Source organism: Apium graveolens, chromosome 6 (genome assembly GCF_009905375.1).
Source record: "Apium graveolens cultivar Ventura chromosome 6, ASM990537v1, whole genome shotgun sequence".
In the NCBI taxonomy this organism is placed as follows: Eukaryota; Viridiplantae; Streptophyta; class Magnoliopsida; order Apiales; family Apiaceae; genus Apium; species Apium graveolens.
In genome coordinates this window covers 176,852,934-176,864,979 of record NC_133652.1, presented here as the reverse complement: position 1 = coordinate 176,864,979, position 12,046 = coordinate 176,852,934, and positions in this window count along the sequence as shown.

The window sequence follows — 12,046 nt, the reverse complement described above, 5'->3', positions numbered from 1 at the left end:
TGTGTTAGAATATTTGTTTACTTCTGCTATACGATTCAACTTGCAAGTTGTAACATATGCCTTAAAACAAATGCCTTAAAACAAAGGCAAAAGTAGTTGGAACATATACCTTAAAATATAGGTAAAAGTTTCACGGCCACGGTTGGCTTGGAACCAACAAATATGGCCGTTCAACGCGGTCAACAATAAATCATTACAGAAATCACGTTATCTTTCGCAATAAATCATTGCTGAAATCTTTTATATAATTTTTTTTATTAAATATTATGTTCTAATTATGTTGTTAATATTAAATATTTTAATTAAAATAAAATTTATTATTTTATAAATTTTATAAAATTTTGTATCATAAAATAATAAAATTATAATATAAATATCCTAGATATTTTTAGATAATTTCAAGAAATGTGTACCACGAATGATTTTTGATTCATACACATGATGATTTTTTATTCATAAACTCATGTTCTCATTACACCATGAGTTTATAATGAGTTTATAAATCAAAAATCGTCTCGAGTATACGTTTTTCCAAGTTATCTAATAGTAGTATTACTGAAACGAGTATAATTTAATAAAAAATATAATGTTATTATTAAGAAAAATGTTTCTACGAATTTTATAAAATACATTTATACGGATATAAATGTGAACATAATAAATCTACTTCCGAAATAACGTATCTATTATATTTGTTAATATATTTATGTATTTTAAATTTAAATGAACAAATTTTTCTATTTCAAAGAAAAATGATAAAATCTATACTCAAAGTACATCATTTGTGGTTATCAAGTTTTAAACTATTTATCATACGGAATTGTATATTTTTTTTCTAACTGGACTTTATATTAAAACCAAAGTATTCTAAAATTAAAATTACATTTATTAAATAATATTTTTATTTATTAGTGTACTTATTTTACCGTAATAAAAGGTAAAGTAAACAACATTTATGTTTAAAAAATAAAAATTATGTCAAAAATTCTAGTAATAGTAATAAGTCCTATCAAATTTATGGTTAATTTTTTTAAAAAAATTGTTTACCGAAAAAATTAATTATAAAAAAATTAAAAAATGGGGTACTTCCGCAATGAATCATTGCGGAAGGTCGGGAAGTTTTTTAAATTTCGCCATTGCGGAAGGTCGGGAAATTTTTTAAATTTTGCGCGTTTGCGGGGCGTTGGTTGATTGAATTCATTAATACTCCTTCCGCAATGATTCATTGCACAAGGTCCCCTCTTTTCCAGATTTTCCAGTTTTTTGGCCCGCTTCAAATTTTTCAGAATTTTAGCACTTCAAAAATTCATAACAAATTGACAAATTTAGGTAATTAGGTAAAAAAAATTACAGTAATTATTTTCTCAAAATTTTTGATTTTGACATTTTTCAGGAATTTTTAAAAATTATTAGATTTTCTTTTTTTTTGTTTATTTATTTAATTTTCCTTCCGCAATGAATCATTACGGAAGATCCCCTCTTTTTCCAGATTTCCCCTATTTTTTGGCCAGCTTCGAATTTTTCATAATTTTAGCACTTAAAAAATTCATAACAAATTGAAAATTGAGGTAATTAGGTAAAAAAAAATTACAGTAATTATTTTCTCAAAATTGATTTTTGGCATTTTTTCTGAAATTTTTAAATATTAATTTTTTTCCTTTTTTAATTATTTAATTTCCCTTCCGCAATGTATCATTGCTGCGCATTTGTTATGGATAAAAAACTAAGATTATTATTTGCTGTATTTATTACTAAGGTTCGGGAGCTCACGGCCTTTAATGGCTGCTCTCGTGTTTCGTAGCTTAATTCTGCTTTTACGAGATGCCTACGTATCTCTGTGAATTAGAGAATCAAGCCAAAAAAAGTAGTTCTGATTGATGGGGTGAGTCCCTTTATATAGATGTTGAGAGTCCTTGAATTGGACTAGGGATAGGAGATTTGTTGATCAAGTTCTCAGTCTTTAGATAGACTTTGAAATCCTAAAATAAAGGAATCGGATTCCTTGTTGGTGTAGGTGCCCTTGGGGCTATCTTTTATAGATTTATATCATTGATTGGACTCATTTAATGAGCTGTTGATCTCCCTTATTTATTAATTACGAAATTAATAAATAATCAGAGCTTCGGGCCTCGTAATTGGGCTTCGTTACTGGACCATACCAGGTCTAATTAATTCAACATTAATTATATTTCTAGGCTAATTTTAGGCCCATATCATTTGCCCCCCAACTTTTGGGAAACCGCAAAAGATTTCGCAGAAGTTAAGTTCATTTGTTCCCTTACAGGGTGTCGTTTTTGCGTAAAGTGTGGAGCGACCTACACATTTACAATGATTTGCCTTGCACACGGCTTCAGGGTTATTTTAAAACCTCTCTATTGTTTTCCTTACCTTATTCCGTCTTTTTAGGAATTTTCTGGCATTTTTCAGGAATTTTCTCTTAATTTCCGAGTTTTTTTCCTCATTTACAGGAATTTTCCCTTAATTTCGGGGATTTTTTCCTTAATATTTTACCATAAATAATTTTTGAAAATTATTTTCTAATTTTACCTTATTTTCCGGGATTTTATGCTTATTTTCCCTACTTATTGGGAATTATTAGCAATTTTCCTGATTTTAGCCCATTTTCTAATTAATTAAATAATCAGAAAAATGGGATTTTACTGCACAAGGCATCCTAGGCGTTGTTGATCCACGCCTAGGAGACAATCTCCTAACAACGCCTAGAAAATGTGCATCCTGGGCGTTGTTGAAGGCCAATACTTCCTGGGCGTCGTTGATCCGCGCCCAGGAGACACACTTCTAACAACGTCTAGGAAACTTGCGTCCTGGGCGTTGTTGAAGGCCAATGCTTCCTGGGCGTCGTTGATCCGCGCCTAGGAGCCACACTTCTAACAACGTCTAGGAAACTTGCGTCCTGGGCATTGTTGAAGGCCAATGTTTCCTGGGCGTCGTTGATCCGTGCCTAGGAGCCACACTTCTAACAACGTCTAGGAAACTTGCGTCCTGGGCGTTGTTGAAGGCCAATGCTTCCTGGGCGTTGTTGATCCGCACCTAGGAGCCACACTTCTAACAACGTCTAGGAAACTTGCGTCCTGGGCGTTGTTGAAGGCCAATCCGTTCATAAATCCTAGGCATTGTGTACCCACGCCTCGGAGACATCCTTCCAACAGCGTCCAGGAAACTTGCGTCCTGGGCGTTGTTGGAGGTTAATTCGTTCATAATTCCTAGGCGTTGTATACCCACGCCTTGCAGACATGTTTAGCAGCATGCCCAGGAATCATGTCCTCTAGGCGTGGTTGGGCTTTCAAGCCTTGATTTATTCAGTGAATTTTGTTTTTTTGGTTTAGAACATTCTAGATCTTTTCAAAATTCAAACTTTATGGGCTTCCCGCCTTTACTAGGCCCATTTCTTTTGGCCCAGACACGTTTGAGCTTCCACACGCTCATCTATATAAGAAGTGAAATGTGAGCTCATTTCTCACACTTTACTTCCACAAAATTTCTTCACCTCTAAATTTCTCTACTCTGCAAATATTCTCTCAAGAATAGCCACCACAAAGCGAATTCCGACATTCTACACCACCGCTTTCTGGGCTCATTTTGAAGATTCCGTTTGAATCTTCATATTCTTCGATTATTTTCAAGGGCTTTCTGGGTTTCAGTCTTCATCCATGGCGGATTCCGATTCATCTCACTCCCAGGTTCCCCAAGCTATTCCCCGTCCATCTAGGGCCAGCCGAGGTAAAAAATCTCTTGTCCATTCCTCAGTTATTTCTCTTAGGGATCTTTTAACCGAGTTCGGGCAAGCCTTCCCTAACATGTTACACTTAGATGCATATAATTACCCTTCTAGATTTGGTTTAGAATAAGTAGGTACCATAGCTCGCCTCTTTGGTATTTCTCACCCTTATAGGGCCGAGGCTCCAGGCCCAAATGATAGGGCCTGTTATCCAAAGCCTGGGGCCATTCAGTCTATAATGAAACCTTTTATGCTGGTTTTCGCCTTCCTCCTCATCCTTTCGTTTTTCGCCTTTTGGCTGAAGCCCGAGTCTGTCCGACCCAACTCACACCCAATTCTTGGCGTTTCATTCACTATTATATGGTCCAATCACGTAAACATGGTTTTGAGCCCAATGTTTGTGTCTTTCGCTATTTATTTAAATTTGTAAATGCTTCTGAGGACCAAGGATGGGTCAAAATAGTTCATAGATCCTTGGCGCGCTCCTGCTTTGTTTCTGGCACCAACCCTGACTCGTATCCAACTTGGAAGAGCGAGTGGTTTTATGTGTTTCTGGATTCCGAGGAGGGTTGGGACCATTTTTTCAGGACCAACTTCTCAAAAAGTATAGAGGGGTCTTTAAGAGACCTAAAATTGGGGATAGATGAGGATGCGGCCATCAAGGCCATCACATCTGATAACTTGCATCATTGCGCTCTCATCCTTTCAGAGGGTAATTTGCAAAATTTAGGTCTAAGTGACCTAGGTCCCGAGGGTATTTCTTTCCCCTTTTATTCCATTTTCTTAATTCCTTATTTTTTCCTTCTTCTTACGTGTCTATACCTTTTCGTAGCTAGGCAGCTCTGGACACGATTTTCAAGAAGCGAGAGGCCCGTGCTGCCAAGGGCTCTGCTGTTGAGACCCACCGCGACAAGCGGGTTAGGATTGGTAACGGCCCTTCAGTCACGGTTAAGGAGGCCGTCCCTACCTTTTTATCCCAGAGACCCCTTAGCCTTGATGAGGATACCTCTCATTTCTCCGTCACTTGGGGTCTTCGGAAGAGGGACACCATGGTAGGGAGTTCCGAGGCTGCCGCTGTTTGGTCCGAGAATGTGATTACGCCTCGTGACAGGGCTGAGATAGTAGAGTTTTCTGATGACCTACAGATTGAGCGTCTGGGTGCTCAGGCCGTGGCTTCTGTAAGCCTCTTCCTCGTCTCCTTTTTGACTGTTTTTCAATTCTTTCATACTTACTTACTGTATTTGAATATGCTCGCGCGGATGATTACCTATCTCCAGGCTGCCCTTCACAATCTGAAAGATGTGAGGACTAGCCTGACTATTGCTGAGAGAGATAGGGACAAGTACCTCAAGGCTTCCGAGGCCAACTTCACTCGTTTCCATGAGGTAGAGAAGGAACTGGCGGATGAAAAAGAGAAAGTTCGTAAGCCGGAGCTAGATGCTCAGAGGGCCCAGGCTGAGGTGATAGCTGAGTATAAGGCATCTCAGGACTTTCAACATGTCCTGAATGCTGAGTACAATACTAATTTCCCGGAGACCTTTTCTAGCTGCTGGGAGCAGATAGTGGAGGAGATTGGGAAGAAGATCCCAGAGGTGACTCTCGCGGCCTATCCAGTCCCTGCTATTCCTGGGTAAGAGCCTCTTCTCCAGGATATTCCTCTCTCTCCTACTCTCACTACTTCCGTTGAGGCCACAGCTGCTTCTCCTCGAGATGCTGATCCTATGGGAGATAAGCCCGTTCCCCCTTCTACTGCTGCCGATGAGGGAAACATTGATGATGACTTTTTCAAGGATCTTGAGTAGTTTGTTTTTCTTATTTGGCCCATCGTGGCTTTTTATGTATTGACTTATTCGTATTGGGAACTTATTACCCTTCGGGGTTTATTATGTTATTTTAAGTTATTTGTTTGCTTTTCTACCATCCCTTTCAAGTACTTGTACTATTAGTTTGCTAGCTTTTTAAAAGCTGTCCCTTATTTTCCTCGTACTTGTACTAAAATAGATAAGCAAACTCAACCATATATAGTATGCACCAAACAGTTCTATGATAAGATGAACTAAACAATTGTAAAATAAGTTTATGGCAACTCTTGGGATTCATCCTCTACACAACTCCTAATAATCTTCAAAAATAAAGCTAAAACATGTAAATCCTAAGCAAGCAAAGCTTCAAGGTTCTTTTCAACCTACTTGTCATCTTGACAAGTGAGAATCATATTTTAATGGCTTCATACATAGTAAACCTTCAGGTTTTGTGCATGCCAAGTTCTCGGGACTTCAATACCATCCATAGTCTCCAGCTTGTAGGTTCCTCTACCCTGTACACTCTTGACCTTGTATGGCCCTTCCCAATCTGGGGCAAGCTTCCCTTTCTGCCCTACACTAGAAGCTTCCGCCTTCCTCAAGACTAAGTCACCCTGTTTGAAGAACCTTTATTTAACCCTTAGGTTGTAGTAGAACGAAGCCTTTTTCTGATACTCCACTATCTTCGCATGTGCCTCGTCTCGGACTTCATCAATTAGATCCAGGGCTAATCTTTTCCCTTTCTCATTCTCCTCAGCATTGAAAGCTTGAATCCTGGGAGAGGAATGTGATATCTCTATGGGAACAACTGTTTCTGCCCCATATGCTAACATGAAGGGAGTTGCTCCAGTCGTGACTCTACAGGTAGTCCTATAGGCCCATAGTATTAGGAGTATTTCATCTACCCAGTTATTCCTCGACTTCTCGATCCTCTTTTTTAGTCCATCCAGGATTATTCGATTCGCAACTTCTGCTTGCCCATTGGCTTGCGGGTGAGCCATGGAGGTGAACCGTAACTCAATTTCAATTTCTTCACAGTACTTCTTGAATTTCTCGTTGTTGAATTGTGTTCCATTGTCAGTGACTAGGATGCGGGGAATTCCATACCGGCACATGATATTTTCCCACAGGAATTATGCAACCTGCTTAGTTGTAATTTTGTCCAAGGGCTTGACTTCAATCCACTTGGTAAAATAATCAATGGCTATAATCAAAAACTTCCTTTGTGTCGTGGCCATGGGGAAAGGCCCCAGAATATCCATTCCCCGCATAGCAAAGAGGATGGGCGAGTTGATGGAGGTCAGTATCTCGGGGGGTTGTCTAACAACTAGTGCGTGCTTCTGACAGCGGTCACACTTTTTCACATATTCTTTGGCATCAACCATCATTTCTGACCAATAGAAGCCTAAACGGGTTATCTTATGAGCTAAGGCCCTTCCCCCAAGTGTTGCTCACATATGCCTTCATGTACTTCTTCAAGAGCCAAGTGTGCTTCATCGGGCCTGAGACACCTTAAGTAGGGAATCACGAAAGATCTTTTATACGGAATTCCATCTATCAAAGAGTATCTTAGTGCTCGTGAAAGGAATATGTCCTAAGTCCAATCATGTATTAGGATTTAGGAATAACTTCCTGTGTAATCTGTTTTGATTTCATTGATATTAATAAAAGACTTGTTTTGTTTTAATTACGGGCTTTATCTATTTAAGTGTTTAAATAAGATATACCATAGTTTAGAGTAAAGCTTTTTATGGATTATGATGAGATCATAATAGTGAGACCTAAAAGATGATAACTCTAAACTTAAATAGTTCCTGGTCGTAGGATTACTAACTGGTAATTAATAATCCGCAGAGATCGGTACATACTATGCTTGCTTCTTTTCTGAAGGATGTCTGTTCTCATAGACATTTGTGTGGTGACACTATAGCTAGTATGTAGGTGCTTATTATAGAATAAGTTCACTGAACATGACTCGCCCAGCTGAACAACTGATGGAGTTCACTCACGTGTCAGCAGTTGTTCATATAGTGATAGTTGTACAAGTATCCTTAGACTTGAGGTCATCATAGTCATCTTGTGTACACTGAACTATGCTTCGGTTTAGTTCTTAGTCTCCAGGGACAATTATTAGGGCTCTACCGGGTATAGGAATTTGTACACGAAGATAGTGTATGATCAATAAAGGATCTACCCCTTCCAGTGAAGGAAGCGAATGTTCAAGGCTGATCCACTTATGCTAGTTCAGGAATCTCTGGCCAGAGTGAATGAAATTAGAAAGGAGTTTCTAATTTGCATAGAACTAAGCATAGTAAATGGTAAGCAAGTGATTGAATTAGATAGGCTTGACACGAGATCCATGCCTTGTATTTAATCAGGACATTGTAGGGTAGAAGGAGTTTATTGTACGGTAACTATTCACTGAATAGGTTCTTGGTATTCTAAGCAGTGAATTCATATTATCCGGATAGTCGCGATATGCTGAGAAGTATCCCTCACGATGTAGAATAAATGTGATTAATTAATTAATCATATTTAATAAATTAGAGAATTTATATAAATAATGATAAAATAGTTTTATTGTTATTTATTTCTACTACCGGCTTAATATTGAACCTACAGGGTCACACCATAAAAAGAGAATGATTTAATGATGGATGAATTAATTAATAATGGCTAATAATTATTTATTTATGAAATAAATAATTAATTGGCAAATTTAATAATTGATTAAATGAGATTTAATTGATTATAAATTAATTAAGAAAAGTTCTTAATATTATTAATTAAGGATTTAATTTTTTGGAAATTAAATCAAGAGAGAGAATTATTTCTAAAGTGTTTAGAAAAAGGATTAATAATTAAAAGGTGTTTTAATTATTAATGAGAATAATAAATGGGATAATAATAATATTTATGGGAAAATTTCAGCTGAAAATTTTGCCTATAAATATACTATTATAAACCTTATTTTGATTCTAACCCCAAAATTTTATAAAACCTAATTCTCTCCACCTCCTCCTCCTCCTTAACGTCGTTTTCTTGGTGGATACCGGTGGAGTGCTTCACGTTTGAGGAGCAGCTGCTAAGGATCTCCGATCGATGCTCTTGGATCGTATATTAAAGGTTAGTAATCGATCCCTACATTTTTACCACGATTTATATGCTTTTATTTGGATTTTATATGTGTAAAAGTGTTTTACCATGCCTCCGCTGCGATTAAAATCCAACAGCTCGAACAACCAATTTTCGTGCTTCAGTAGCATCGTTTGGCAACCAACCAGTTTGAATGTGAGCCTTAATGAGATCTATCCATGATGTCCCCAGGCCTATAGGAGCCACAAGCTTAACATCAATGCTCCGTGTTTTCAAAACGCGAAAGTATACACTTCCAGAACTTTCTTCTATCTCAGATGAAGCAAACTTTGACAATGCATCTGCCTTAGCATTTTCCTCCCTTGGAATGTGCTCAACATGGCATTCATCGAATTGGGTCATCACAACCCTTACTAGGCGGACATACTTAACCATCGTATCATCCCTTTCCTCAAACTCTCCCTTTACCTGGGTTATGACCAGCTTCGAGTCTCCACGGACTTTTAAGTTCTTGACTCTAAGTGTCCCTGCTAGGCCGAGGCCAGCTATCAGGGCTTCATATTCTGCCTCATTGTTTGTGGTCGGGAAGTCTAACTTCATGGCATACTTAATCAAGAACCCATCAGGGCTTTGTAAAACCAATCCTGCTCCACTTGAATTTGTTTTTGATGCTCCATCAAAATAGAGAACCCAATATTCTTTCTCCTTATCATCCTTCTCTTTGTCCCCCTTATCAACTTCCTTGTCTTCAGGTGTGGTATCTTCCTACCCCCCGACTTCTTGGTTGGGTATGGTACATTCCACCACAAAGTCAGCTAATGCCTGGGCTTTTATTGCCATCCGTGGCTTATACTTGATGTCGAACTCTCCCAGCTCTATTGCCCATTTGATCAACCTCCCACTACCCTTGGGACTATGAATGATATTTCTCAGGGACTGATTTGGTAGTACCTCAATTTGATGAACCTGAAAGTAAGGACGTAACTTTCTTGAAGCCATTACCAAGGCTAGAGCAAATTTCTCAATAGTTGAATAATTCAACTCAGCACCATGCAGAATTTTGCTGACATAGTATACGGGTTTCTGGATTTTCAGTTCCTCCTTTAACAACACAGCGATCAAAGCACTCTCTGAAACGGCCAAGTACAAGTATAAAACTTCATTCAAAGCTGGTTTGGCCAACAACGGGGCCTGGGCCATATATTACTTTAACTCCTCGAATGACTTCTGGTTTACCTCATTCTATACGAATTCCTTAATGTTCTTTAGTGATTTGAAGAATGACAAGCACTTGTCTCCTGACTTGGAGACGAATCGTCCGAGCGCAGCAACCCTTCCTATGAGCTTCTGAACATCCTTGACAGTTTTTGGTGGTTTCATGTCCAAGATTGCCTTTATCTTATCGGGGTTGGCCTCGATCCCTCTCTTGGAGACCATCAATCCCAAAAAATTTCCAGATCCTACTCCAAAAACACACTTTGTAGGATTTAACATCATCTTGTGGTACCTCAGGACCTCAAAAGCTTCCCTTAAATGGGTTATATGATCAGTCTTTACTAGACTCTTGACTAACATGTCGTCAACATAGACTTCCATAGTCTTGCCAATAAGATCCTTAAAAATTTTATTTACCAACCTTTGATAGGTGGCTCCTGCATTCTTAAGACCAAATGCCATAACAAGATAACAATAAACACCAAAGTCAGTGATGAATGATACCTTTGGAATGTCATCCTTGTGCATCTTAATCTGATTATATCCACTAAATCCATCCATGAAGCTCAGCATTTCATGCCCAGCAGTGGCATCTATCAAAGTATCGATCCTTGGTAACGGGAAACAGTCCTTAGGACAGACATCATTTAGATCAGTGAAGTCCACACACATCCTCCATTTTCTATTGGCCTTCTTCATCATTACAGGTTTTGCTAACCACTCTGGAAATTGATTCTCCTCAATGAAACCAGCCTCTAAGAGCTTCTCCACTTCCTGTTTTATAGCTTCTTGCCTTTCTGGAGCAAAACTTCTTTTCTTTTGTTTCACTGTCTTCCAATTTGGGTCCACATTCAGCTTGTGAGTAATCAGTTCCGGGTCTATGCCTGACATATCAGCTGTTGACCATGCAAATACGTCACTATTTTCTTGCAAAAATTTCACCAACTTCCCTCTAAGGGGCTCCTCGAGCGTTGCTCCAATAAAAGTCACCTTCTCAGGATCTTCGGGGGCTAAAGAAATTGAAATCAAGTCTTCTTACCCTCCAGATCAGAATCATCAAAAGACATTGTTACTCCTTACCTAGCCCTCTTCGGGGCTTCCCCAACAATATGCAAAAATTCTCGGGCATACGCTTTCCTGGAGTTCTTTGATAACCCAGCAGCAGTTGGTCCTCCAAAATTTGTGTTTATCACAGGCCCTCGGGGTCGTGGTCCTCCAAAGATTTTATTTATAACCGGTCCTCTAGGCTGGGGATTCCGCCCCTGATCATCTTGGTCCCTCCTACGATCTTCAAAGTTCTTTCTTCCATTGTTATTCCTATCCCCTCCTTCTCCCGTGTATTTGTTCAATCTTCCTTTACGAATGAGGAACTCAATTTCATCTTTCAGCTGTCTACACTCATCGGTGTCATGACCAATATATTTGTGAAATCTACAATACTTGCTCTTATCTAGCTTGGCAGGATCAGCCTTCAAGGGCTTAGGCCAACAAATATCTCGATCTTTCTCGATCTCCATCAAGATCTGGCTTTTAGGAGCATTCAACTTAGCGTATTCAATGAACTTTTGCCCAGGTCCTCCCTTCTTGGGGGCTGAATCAGGGTTTTGCTCGGTTTTAGGATACTTGTCCTTAGCGATATACTCCAGATCAGTTTTTCGCTTCTTACCTCGAGTGGGCTCATTACTCACTACGGTCTTCCTTATGCTCTCTTCCACCTTGATGTACTTCCCTGCCCTATCCTGGAGCTGCAACATGCTTTCACGGGGCGTTTGGCTAAGGACATCTTGAAAAACTCATCCCTAGTTCCTTGTTGCAGTGCTATCATGGCTACCTTATCATCAAGGTCTGGGACTTGTGAAACGATTCAGGTAGTCTCTCAAGGATTCCTTTGTTCCCGGCACAATGCTCATAAAAGATGCTGAACTTTTCTCATGTACTCTCCCGCTGATGAATTGCTTAATAAAAGCCTGACTTAATTCTATGAATGACCCAATAGAGTTCGGGGGAAAACGACTATACCACCTTTGAGCGATACCCGACAGGGTTTGAGGAAAGGCCCGTCACTTAATAGCATCATTCACGGGCTGCAATAGCAGTGCATTAGAGAATGTCCTAACATAATTAGCGGGATCTCCCGTGCCATTATAAGCTTTGATAGTTGGTATCTTGAACTTCCCTGAGATATGGGCATTCA